Genomic DNA, 13,319 nt, shown 5'->3' on the forward strand with positions numbered 1-13,319 from the left:
AATTACCACAGTATGAAATTTGAATGAATGAAGCCCATTGAATACTCGTAGAACTCACGCGCAACAAACAGCAGGGCCGCCTTCGTTATAGCATATGGGCGTAGGTATAGGTATAGCAAACAAAGCTGTGGTAGTATTTCGCAGTCATCGCCAATGTTATACTAATACTAGGGCATAGATAATGAGCTCTAAGTGGGGTGACGTCCGGCATTTACACAATAGAAGCCATAATGTCTAATTTTGAATCTATCGCTATAGCTTTCACATCCTTACTAATATTATAAATGCGAAAGTAACTGTGTCTGTCTGTCTGTCTGTTACTCTTTCACGCCAAAACTACTGAACGGATTTGAATGAAATTTGGTATACATACGATCTAGACCCTGGGAAAGAACATAGGCTACTTTTTATCCCGGAATTCCCACGGTAAAACTTTTTAAGGCGAAGCGAAGCGCGCGGGAACAGCTAGTATAAAATAAACGATAAAAGTTATCAGTGTGATAAAAAAATGGTTACGGTTTAAGGGCCCGTACAGGGTGACGTGCCGCGCCAAATTTGGGTTTTCAATGCTCTTCACACAGCACACGCAGTGACACGCACACATGTAAGTTTGCACAGTGGTTCGATAAACTTTTACTCGCCAACTTTATTGAAAATTATGTTCAAGTACATTTTGGGTGATTTTAGGGTACTTAAGTATAATTTTTACTTACACTGGTAGGCACCAGGAAAGAGTAGAAATTAATAGGAGTGCCACTTTACTCCATACTCGGAACCCGATTAGCTTTTTCAAACAAATGTGGTATTTACTTGTAGAAAGGTAACTACAAGTATTAAAGTGTAGATAATAAGTTTCGGACATCCTCCAGCCAACTGAACCCAGACGACGAAGCAAAGTAAATTCATAGTGTCGCAAAATTTTCATGTAAAATATTCATGTCGGGAGTAGCTCAGTGTCAAAATGCGGATCAAATTGTGTGAGTCACTGGTGTTGTCCACGCTGAACTACTGCGACGTTGTCTACGGTGGGTGCCTCCTCGGTAGATCTGAACGGCTGGTGCAGAGAGTTCAGAATGCGTGTGCGCGCTTGTGCTTCCGTATCCCCCCCAGGACGCATGTGATGCCGTATCTGAACAACGCTGATCTGCTCAAAATGGCGGCACGAAGACGATTGCACCTTGCAACGTTGCTATTTGGAGTGGTCAAGCGCGAAACCCCAAAATACTTGTATGAAAAACTGCAATGGTCGTTCAATTCATACAAGTATAAGGTCCGCTTGTCCGTGCCACCGCATCGATCAGCCGCCTTTCGAGGCAGTTTCAGATTTGCGGCGTCCAAGTGCTGGAATGACCTCCCCCCTCCTTTGAAAAGGCTACATGGTAGGTACATCAATACCTTTAAGTTGGCACTTAAAGGTTATTTGTTGACTATGCAGAAATCTACATAGTAAAATTCAGCACTTGATGATAATTTAATGTACTCACTTGCTATTGTATTATTTATTGTATCTTATAGGCTAATATTATTATTTATTTAAATATATTTTACTTTTTTGACACTGACTATTTTGTTTTAATTTATTTACATAATTATTAGGTACCTACTAAATTGTATTTTTATTATTATTATTTTTTTTGTCTCGACGTCGTTTCCGTGAGTCACGTAAAGGGTCCCTGCTGAAAATCAGCGCTGCACGTACATTTATGTACGTGTAGCATATGCTGAGCTCGGGGCCTTTTTGGCGCTGCGCTGATGCACCACCAACACAGACTGGCTAGGTATTCTTTATTAGTTTCTTTTGTATTTTTTGTATGTCTCTTTTCTATTTTTTTTTTTTATTTTTTATGTACTATCTGTGTTTTTGTTATTAGCGTATATGTAAATTGTTTTTCTGTGTATGTGGTGTATTTGTGTAGTACTAAATAAATATATTTTCTTTCTTTCTTTCAAAAGGGCTATACTAAGCCGAAAGGGAATGAGTCAAGGGGTCATTCTGAACAACTTTTGTTCTACGAGTTTTGCAAATTCGCGAAAAAAAAATATTCGTTTTCCATGGTAAAAAGTCACGTGTCCAACAAAGTTTCTATGAAAAAGGTTTTTTTTGTTAATTTCCAAAACTCGTAGAACAAAAGTTCAGAATGACCCCCTGTCTTACTCCTTTTTACCCGACTGCCGAAGGAGGAAGGTAATGTTTTTTGATTGTATGTATGTATGTTTGTCTGTTTCTTTGTTCCCTCCTGTAGCCTAAACGGCTTGATAAATTTTGATGCATGAAGTATTGTTAGACGCGTATTGATTGCACGATGGTTATAGTTTATGTGACGTTACATTAAAATGTACATAGCACCCTCTAGAGGACATAAGTGATGATCGAAAAAATAATAATTCAACATTGCCGTGTAAGGTACCGAATGAAAGGGCTTGATTTTCACATTACAAAAATATGCATATTGAAGGTACCTATTTAAATAACAACAAAATTATTAAAATAAAAAATGATCATGAACTACTGACGTAAAATTTCATAGAATAAAAACAACTAAAAAGTTACAAATAAAAATATATAATTATAAACAAACAAAATACCTTTTTGTTTGTTTATAATTTGTTTAGTATATACCGCTTTTTCAATACCTGTAAGTACATTTTTTGGTAGCAGCATAATATTTTTTCTTATTTTTAGGGTTTCGTACCTCAAAAGGAAAAAAGCAACCGTTATAGGATCTCTTTGTTGTCCGTCTGTCACCGCCCTTTTTCTCAGAAACGGGTAAAGATATCAAGTTGTCATTTCGCATAGATGGGGAGTACCCCAAAAAAAATATTGTGGTACTCCCTGTCCCATACAAGTAAATTGGGGCTGATATTTTTTCCGGTTATTTTGATGGTGTAGGTAGGGTATCGTTGAATAGGTCTTTTAATATAATAGGTATAAAAAAGGTTAAAATAGAATTATTTAGCTTTTACCCTTAAATTTGGGGATTACACCATAGACAAAACCTAATTTTAAAAAATGATTTCAATAGATGGCGTGATTTTATGTTGGGTAACTCAGAATAAAAAGTGATGATATCTCAGAATAATAATGGTTAATGGTGCTATTCCGCTGAGCACCGAAACCGGTGGGACACTAGTGATAAGTGGTCATGGAAATGCAGCAGGGTAGACATTGCTCCTAGAACAAGGTATGAGTTTGTGATGTGTGTGCGTGAAAAGCGAGTATGGAAACTTTGAATATTTTCTTGATTTTGGTGCTCAGCTCGCCGATCAATCAAGCGCTGTGGCCTTACTGTCCACAGCTCATGCTGAGCTGGTGCCGTTTCAACACTCCGGACAGCAAACCGTTGTGTTATTGTTTTGTATTTTGTCTGTATTTTTGTTTTTGTCTCATGTTCTATTTTTTTTGTCCTTGTTGTTTTGTATAAGTATGTATTTCTTTTTCTTGAAATCCATATTTTTCTTTTTTTTGTTGTTGCTGTCTATGTGTCGAATAAATGTATCTTTATCTTTATCTTCAAATCACGCAATCTATCGTTGGTTTTTTTTAGTGGCTACTGTCTATAGAAGAAATTCCGTCATTGACAATTTTACGTTACGAATTTATTTTTATTTATATTATTTTTATTTTTACATTTTCGTGGAGAACCAACAGCATTTTGTTAATCAATAATTATTACTTATGAACACATAACAACTTGGTGCCATTAACAGAATGAACTTAGTAAACCCAGTAAACCTAACTCATCCAGAGGAAAAATAAAATATCTTTCTCTCTCTCTGAAGAATATAATTAATAGCCCAAAGTCAATGCTTTTAGCTATTAACATCTTTGAAATAAAATTGAGCCACCACCGTGTTACTGCCCTCATCAGATCCTCACGAGACCATACCTCCACCAGCACCATGAGACTGTATTTTTGATCCTTAACCTAATGTTCCTGCGTATTGTCATCACTTAGATCCATTCGCTATATTCCTGCTCCTCATCAGACTTTTACGAGACTGTAATGTCACGAGAATATTACCCACTATCTAATTTAATGTATTGAATATAATAAAATAATTATGCTTCCTCAATTTCAAATCAAATTATGTTGGTGTCATAAAAGTTGAAAAAGTGCAATGACAACCAATGTGCAGTGATTTTGTGTTTGTACACGATAAGATCGCGAGCTGTCAGTGCTGCCTAAACCGACGTGACCCTTCTTTGGAGGCCAGCGGCCGACTGAGTCAAACGTCACTTGTGTTTATGATTTTATAACACAGAAAGCCGCCATAGATATTTGTATGAAGATTTGAGTGAAAAAAATTGCTCAAGTTTGCGATTAATTTACACAAAATAAGTGTGTGTTTATTAAAAAACAAGGTATTTAGCGCCTAGTCCAAGCATTTAACTTTATAATATGATAAAAATCATATGAAAATTCATAATAATTACGAAACAGTTGTTACAATACGGGAGTGTGATTTTCTGGTTTTTCGTGATATTCTGAATTTTATTTACAGTTATCCATACGCATTTACTTAAATTCGAATCATTCAGCACCTAGCTAGACTCTTCGACTACCTGTGTGATTTTTTTCAAGGTTGTAGAGCATCGTTTACTACATAATTCTATGACAATGCCAACCCTCGATTACCCCTTGCAGACCCTTAACCTTCTTTTTGACTGTAGTTTTGGTTTATTATCTTGGCGTGAGCTGTTGAATCTTATTGTAAAGACACTTTGTATGCGACATGTTCACTTTTTGAGATTGGTGTGTGTTGAAGCAGAGCTCAGGGACCAGCTTATGTCCAGTGACATTGTACATAGTTTCAGAGAGTGACAGCATAATTTTTATACAGAAGACCACACTCCACTTCTAAATTTTTAATTCAGTTTCAAATTGTCTTACAAACCTTTTTTATGTAGATAATATTTGCCTTTACTTTATACTATATTTGATCGATACTTGAGCACACGTATGGTCATTTGGTCATTTTCTGTACTTAATCGGTCATTAAATCAGTTCCTGACTGGGTAGTGACAGACTGAAGGGTGTAATGTAAGGGATCATCCAATTATAGTTCACAGCACCTGCTGAGGCTGCCGGCTGCCTGGTGGGTGGGTGGTGACCAAGTATAGGTCATAAACAACTGACGGCGACGTGCGGCAATTAATTGGTTGTAATTGCTTTAAGCATTAAATCCACCAAGTTGTATACAGAATTTTTTTAATTTTGTATTAAAGGTAAAATAAAATCCACGTCTTAGCGACCCGACCACAATCATAACCTTTTTTGTAGGTTCCATGATATCACACTCAAAAGCAATGAAAAAGTTCCATAATCCACAAGTCACTGTCACATTTTTTTGCTCGTGAGTACATTTAAAAAGGGTGTTTTATTACAGAACTACAATCCTTTAAAACTTTAAGGGCCTCTTGCACCAACATATTAAATCTAGATTTAGTGTTAAATATCGATTTGGTGCCAAATTTTATATGGATTAACGTTTCTTAAATCGAGATTTGACACTAAGTGCCAATTTCTCCATAGTCGGTTAGAGCATAACCAGGTATTAGTGGTTGACTTTTGACACATCTGTCAAGAATTTTATATGGAGATGACGTATAATTGATTAACCAATCCCAGTCGGTTAGATAACCGATTATGGAGAAATTAGCACTAAATCTAGATTAAATATGTTTCTGCAAGTGGCCCTAAAGGTATTATATTTTTAATAAATACAAACAAACCTTATTGACTAATGTTACAGTGTTTTGTAGGTCATGGATTTGTACGTGCTGATATTGAATTAGAACATAATTTTATCAATGAGACATGTAAACTAGGCTATATTGTGACGTGTGTATAAATATTAGGTCTGTTGCAAATATAGAATTTAACTGGCAACATTATTAAAATGTAAGTAGGAATAGTTTATTCACGAGAATCTAAATAAAATTTAACACAGTCTGTTGTAGACTTGCGAATAGATAACCTATATTATTATGCTGCTATTTATTTTTCGTCTACGTCTGACGTGGACACTGACGGTAGGACTGGTCCACCGATTTAAAGTCGCTCAGCGTGCTATGGAGAGAGCTATGCTTGGGGTTTCTCTGATCTGATGGATCGTATCAGAAATGAGGTTATCCGTCAGAGGACTAAGGTTACCGACATAGCTGTCAAAATATGCAAGCTGAAGTGGCAGTGGGCTGGTCATATCTGCCGAAGAACCGATAACCGTTGGGGTAGACGAGTTCTCGAGTGGAGACCACGAACAGGCAAACGCAGCGTGGGACGCCCTCCTGCCCGCTGGACTGACGACCTTAGGCGGGTGGCGGGTAGTGGTTGGATGAGGAAGGCCGAGGACCGAGTGTTGTGGCGCTCCTTGGGAGAGGCCTATGTCCAGCAGTGGATGATTATTGGCTGATGATGATTTATTTTTCAAGATACCGATGCTCACTGAGATGATGTCGATGATGATGATGATCTGATGGATGCAAATGCATTTATTCAGTTGCATCTGTGCTCAGTGGTCACGCGCCGGCGGGTCCCGGGTTCGATCCAGCCACGGTCCACTTGGCGCGAGGCACGCGGCGCGGTCCATCACGTCCAGCGTATCCCTAACCACTTTCTAACCGTTACTCTTGTAACTACTATTACTACCACTCTGTAAAGAAATGGGGGTGAAAAGCACGCAACTGTTTTGTAGGTAGTACGTAACTGCTACGTGTAACGTTTTACCGAATATCCAGCTTTGGGAGGGAGAAGATTATAATTATATTATATTACTAGCTGTTCCCGCGAGCTTCGCTTCGCCTTGAAAAGTTTTCCCGTGGGAATTCCGCGATAAAAAGTAGTAGCCTATGTTCTTTCCCAGGGTCTAGACCATCTGTATACCAAATTTCATTCAAATCCGTTCTATTGTTTTGGCGTGAAAGAGTAACAGACAGACAGACACAGTTATTTTCACAATTATAATATTAGTTAGGAAGTTAGGATTATTTAGTATCAGTAGTATCCAAGCTCGGTATGCCAGAATATTATGACAGATGACCGACACGACTGGAGAGAGTCAGGCGCACTAGGACCGACTGTTTACCAAGTTCAGTATAATTATATAATATACCCATTACTTATTTGTCGAACATTCCATGTCTGATTCAGATCAAGGAAAACTGTTTTACGGCAAAAAATATAACGTTATCGACGGTAAGTTTGAATACATACTTAATCTATATTTGCTTTACGATAACATAAATAGTTCGTGCAAAAGGAAAGAAATTTTCCTAAGCATAATATTTTGCGATAGTAGAACGATGTTGCAATACAAAGTTGTGACTTTACCTATATCACTTTTACAGGATGAAGAAGTGAAGTTCGTCTAGTTAGGAATTTAATTAAAAATACTGTAACATTCCGAACAGCTTTAGATCTGCAACTTCTGGAAATACGTTTCGCATGGTTTGAATGAATATTGACGATAGCTATTCCTGTATATGAAACATTAAAAAAGTACTTTTCCGAAGGGTTGATCTTAGAATATAATCAAAAATAATATTACGAAAATTTTACATAGTAAATTCCGTTACAGGGTTCCATTTATGACCCTCAATGTGAGCCCTAAAGTGCTTCGCGGAAACAATCATACCTACTTATTATTTTGGATACCGCATTGCTGTCTATATTTTCTTTATGTGTTATTCTAAAAAAATGCCACAGTCAAACATTTTGTTTGCAACTAAAGATAAGATAACGGGAGACGAATCTAATGATGATAGCGTGAAAATACCCAGAGAATAGATACGGAAAACACTTGTCACGAGTTCTAAACATACCTACACCACAGTAATGCTATAGGTATATTCAAGAAGTAATAGGCTTTTGTGTAAACACCATAGGTAAACACACAATATTGTAATAAATAGTTGTTCAGTTTGACAATCAGCTGATTAAATTTGTGAGGAAACTTTAAACGCTACTAACCTTTGTATTACGAAATTATTTCTGCTCTAACGTATCAAAAACGTAAATCGTTGCATTAGTAAGTTGTCGTTGTTCAGTCTATGTAGTTGTTGGGTCAATGATATTTGTACAAGCCACCTCTTTAAACAGGTGCAGCTAGATAGGGATGCCCAAAATTATGAAATGTATCGATATGCCGTATCTAATCGCAAGCAATTAGTATCGATACTCGATATATATAGATTAAATTAAATTTATGTGACATAATAATTAAGAGACAAGTGTCCCATAAGTTAACGTAATCCCGTTAGGAGTAATACAAATCATTGTAAGCATCTTTAGTTATTATTATGAGCTGTTAGCTGTTCAACTTTTTTTCTTACACACCCTGCATAATTAAATATTATCGTGCCTATTGAGATGTAAAATTTAAAAAATGTCATACCGAGGGTCTAAACAAAAATCGTCACATATTTTGTAGTTCATTAGTTTTTATTTTACAAAGTGATACGATATATCGCATCCTATGGGCATCGGGCATCCCTACGCCTTGGAATTCGGCGCAGTCCCAGAGCGAAGGGCTATTCAGGGAAACAATACGTTTTAAAAGTATAGTGAATTCGTTGTGCATCGCTTCTCTGGAATGCAGCGGCGTCGACGACGCACGATTTCACGACTGTGTCTAAAACGCGCTCCGAATACGGATCCAAGACACGCAAGCTGACATTCAACAGTCTGTTCGCAGAAATTGCATATTTTTTACTGTATGAATACCTCTTAATAAGGTATTGAAAATAATAATAGCTTATAACTTAAACTCATGGAGTAAAATTTTAAATTGTTAAAACAACATCACCGTTTTGTGTGTTATGTTTCTCGAATAGTCAAATCGACTAAACGAAAATAACAACGTATCGGCATGGTAAACACTAAAGTAGTGAAATGAGGGCCATATTATTTTATATTTAGTTATTTATCATTAATACAAGTAAACTAATATTTGATAAAAATTTAAAATGAATTAAAACATTATTTGCATGCGTCAATATCATCTGCATTAATGTAGGAGGCAGTAATGTATAGAATCTTCATAATAAATAAATTACATTACCTATGTATGTTTTTTGTACATTTGCTTTTATAATAATAAATAATATTATTTTCTTCTATATCAACCGGGCACTTCTGGAGTTCTTGATTTTTGGGCTTAGAAACATTTAATTGCCTATATTGTCGGAACGATTTCAACGTTAATTTTTAGTGAAACCATTCAGCCCATGTGACTGTTAGAGTCTAGCTAGTTCAATCAACAGTAATCCCTATCATATTTAAAATAAGGTTGATATAACTTTCTTTTGTAAACTGGTTTATTAGTGTTAGTGCTTTCACGTTCACATCCAGGGCTTTTACAGTAACAATGTAGGCTGAATTGTGAATACTGTGGCGGTCTCGCTCGTCGACGGGTCTCTCTCACACCCGTGGGGTGATTTTCACCCCCCGTCCGCGCCCTCACTGCTACAATAGAACTCTGTTTTATGTATGGGCTCCTGGTACAGATATCGTCTCTACGGGGTTTTCAGGTTGGAAAGCAGCCGCACCCCATCGGCATCGTAGAACTTGACTAATCCCTGGTTGAAATATAAAGATGCTATATATGTTTTTAACCGCGTATTAGTTGGATATTTTATCAATGAAATAACTCTAAAATGATAATATGATCGCGCACAAACATACACACGTACAGCATACAGCTCAAACTAAGAACCTCCTTTTTTGCAGCCGGTTTATTATTATTATTTTTATACCTAAGTCATTCCATTCAGTGCCACGCTTCGGTTTAAATTCGATATCGTTATTAATATAATATACTATCTTTATTCAATAGTAATTATATCGTAATTTTGCTACTTTCCTATATGTTGTTATATTTATATATCAAAATTGCATCAGCCAAGGTCACTGTGACATTTTGTATAAAATCCATTAACGATACCTACAATATATTTCCGACTTCAACACTATCTTTGAATTTCCGAGGCTCACCTTGACCATTCAACACCACGGCCTTAAAGTAAAATTGATTTTGTTAATTTTATAAGCTGCTGTTTCAGTTAGGTATATTATGTGACATAGCATAAGGGTGGTTTTACACCAGAGATCCCAGAGATAGAGATCAGAGATAGATACCGTGGAGGTTGGATGCGTTTGATATCCATCTATCACAATTGGTGCACATACTCGTAGCATAGAACGGATTTCTTTCGCAACAGCGCATAATAATATTTTAAAAAAAACATCTACCTAAAAGTCGTATAATTTTACAGGAAGTCATTTTTTTATTGGATAACTTGTTCTAAAACAAAGAGTTACATGCAAAAAAATAATTGTGAGTTACTTATGTGGATTTTGTAAATATTGCTTCCAGCTTCTATGGGTGGAAAGACACCCTAACAATTTCGGTTATGCGCGTAGCTCCGTAAGGGATTTTGGGTTGGAAACCATACGATAGCAATTAGGAAAACGGAAGTTAAAGGTGATTAAACATGCATTAAAAAAACAAAAATAAATAAATATGCACCAAGACACGTTCACCAAACAGACCCCTTAGCATGAATTTTCATCGTGAACATGTAGTAGAGTTCATCGAGTAATTTTGTATGAAAATATGAACAGCGCCCTTGGCGGTCGGTAGCAGAACAAAAATTTCCCTACAAAATTCATCGAGTAATTTCACGTCACGTTTACGATGAAAATTCATGCTAAGGGGTCAGAATCTTCTTAGAAATTATGTATCTGTAATCCGAAGTACGAAGGCCTCTCGGAATTCTTAGAGAACGAATTGAGGCATAAATTAGACGTTTTAGAGTAATTAAGTTTTGTCTCGAAATTATATAACAAAACTTTCTGTTCTGCTCTGAGTGGCTCTGACTGTACTCAACTCTTCGAGGTTGTAATAATATTGGTTTGATTTTGACCGTTATTATATCACGATAAGATCTACAATGCTTTAAGATTAATGTGAGTTGGAAGATACACTGTCAGTAACACGCAATACTCACCATATAATTATGTTATTATTCTTATAACCGACTTCACTTTTACTATCATCTGCGGTTATTTCCTTATGTTAGGTATTCATAGTGAATTTTATGTTTCTAGGATCAGATTCTTGTAGCTAATCTTATTAGCTTCTCAGAGATAGAGCTTTAAAATCCAAAGATTCCTTTCTAGTGGAGGTGTAAAAGTGGATCGCCCGTTAATTTCATGCCATCAGATAAATTTTGGAGTGACAGACAATGGAAGGAAATACATGATTATGTTGAGACGATATGAGAGTTTCGCGAATTTTAGGTATAATTAGAATGATGCCTGACATTATCATCATCTCAGGCCTATGTACATAGCTTCCTCGCAAAGCAAAAACATCATGAAATGGGAGAAAATTACACATTATTATCTGCTAAATAGTAAAAGAAAATGATTGTGAAATTGGAAAGGCAGTAAGCAATATTATGAAGCTGTTAGTTGCCGATGCGGTTGCGGTGAAGAGCCAGTAGGTCGCAGGTCGAAGATTTTTCCTCATTCTTAGCTTTTATAACTTATTAAGTATGTCTAACCTGATGATTTTTATACCTTGATATAAGAAAGAGAGAGGTTGTAAATAATAAATAATACGTAGAGTCGTAGTCTAATAGCGAATGAAATAAAGAATGAATGAGATTATAATACTAAACACATTCAACTGAGTATAGACTATATAGATCGATAGGTATTTGATACATATTAATGGATTATTTAACTTATAAGAATTACTTATTAAGGGTATAATACGATAGTTAAATAACTCATTCTATACGTTACTTTATTATGCTGAAAATTGAAAAATTACGAATTCGCCACGGCATTCAATAAAAACAGTATAATATACCCAGTAGGTGGGTTACTTCGACTTTGCGTTATAGATATATCGGGGCACTGCCGCACTACCAAGCTCTTTCTACATGTGATGCGAAGCGAAAGAGTAATAGATGTTAGCGTGGCATCACTCGCCCCGTTATATCTTAATCTTGAAGTCGATGTATCCTCTAAAGTCTGTTTTTATCTCAGACACTAAATTGACAAATTCTGAACGGTTCATCGAAGTCGAACATCGATCGTCCCGCCAATAGATACCTTACTTAATCTCGGGACAATCCACTGTTGATAAACCGTTCAGAATCTGTCAATTTAGTATCTGAGATTAAAAAACAGACTTCAGTGTGAGATGGTTAGTAAACATTCGCAGTGCAAGTCATCCATCTCATCAGCATCACACAATATGACACTGCATCAAACGGTTTCAGCTTCATTCTACAGTAAACTGTTCCATTACAATCGATGTTATTAAATAACTATTACATAATGTGTAATACCGAAGTACTTACTGTATGGACAATAAATACAAAAAACAAGGTGTAGGAAAATAATAATAACGTAAGTGTATTGTGTAAGTATCCTTGATGTTATATTTTCCTATATTTCCTCTTCGGATACCTATAGAGCTTTTTCATTTTAAGTTTCTTTTTGTATGATAATAAAATTATATTAAGTATCTACTTTTGTTTGTTTTGTTTTTAATGGTTTTTCATTTTATAATCATTCATTGTCAGTCACTCCTGTTACTGTTCATGTTATTATAATTATTATAATTCCGGTCTCTACAACCTCTTTTATAATATATGTTGCTGGTAATAAATGCAAAATAACAGCGTTTGAATTATGAGCTAATTACACTCAGGCTGTTTGAATAGTTAGATGACTGTGATGGCGTGCGTCACTCATCGATCACTCATACAAGTCATACAACGACTCATACAAGCCACACAGAGTCCGCTCATCCACCTTCAGCCTGTCAAATTCACATGTCACGAGACAGATTACTTACTGTTTTCTGGTACCTACCTGATAAGTATGTATGTCTAATAATATAATTATTATATATATAATGGCTCGCTATACTATTTTAACTACTTTAAACGAGTGCAATAAAACATTTAACTGTTTTTAATACTTGCCTACTTAGTAAACAAACATTATCATGATTATAAAATAAAAATAAAGCCAGCACTCACCAACGACGCAGGCGCAGCTAGTTTAAGTATCCGTTAAATTTTCACTCACTGGACAAACTATTAAACAAGTTTTTATTTCGCCGAGTTTTCTCTGTGGAAAACTGGTGATCGTGCGAAGTCGCGTGTCGCTCGCGTCGCGACCGACTCTGGCGCTGCCGAGGATCAACTGACTCGACTCTGCGACTCTACACTCGCACGCGACGACGGTCTATAGATACGTTACGTCAACGCGCGCGCTGCACTAAAGCGTTAACACCAG

At 36.2% G+C, this 13,319-nt stretch overlaps 1 protein-coding gene across 1 annotated transcript in view; it reads right to left on the bottom strand.

The window, feature by feature from the left end:
- Positions 1-13,240, bottom strand: part of LOC105388278 (nostrin) — a 50,130-nt gene extending 36,890 nt beyond the window's left edge. Inside the window, exon 1 of the mRNA XM_038122013.2 lies at positions 13,061-13,240. The gene's annotated coding sequence lies outside the window, so the exon portion shown is untranslated. The remainder of the gene's footprint in view (positions 1-13,060) is intronic.
- Positions 13,241-13,319: the final 79 nt, after the last annotated feature.

Source organism: Plutella xylostella, chromosome Z, assembly GCF_932276165.1.
Source record: "Plutella xylostella chromosome Z, ilPluXylo3.1, whole genome shotgun sequence".
Lineage (NCBI taxonomy): Eukaryota > Metazoa > Arthropoda > Insecta > Lepidoptera > Plutellidae > Plutella > Plutella xylostella.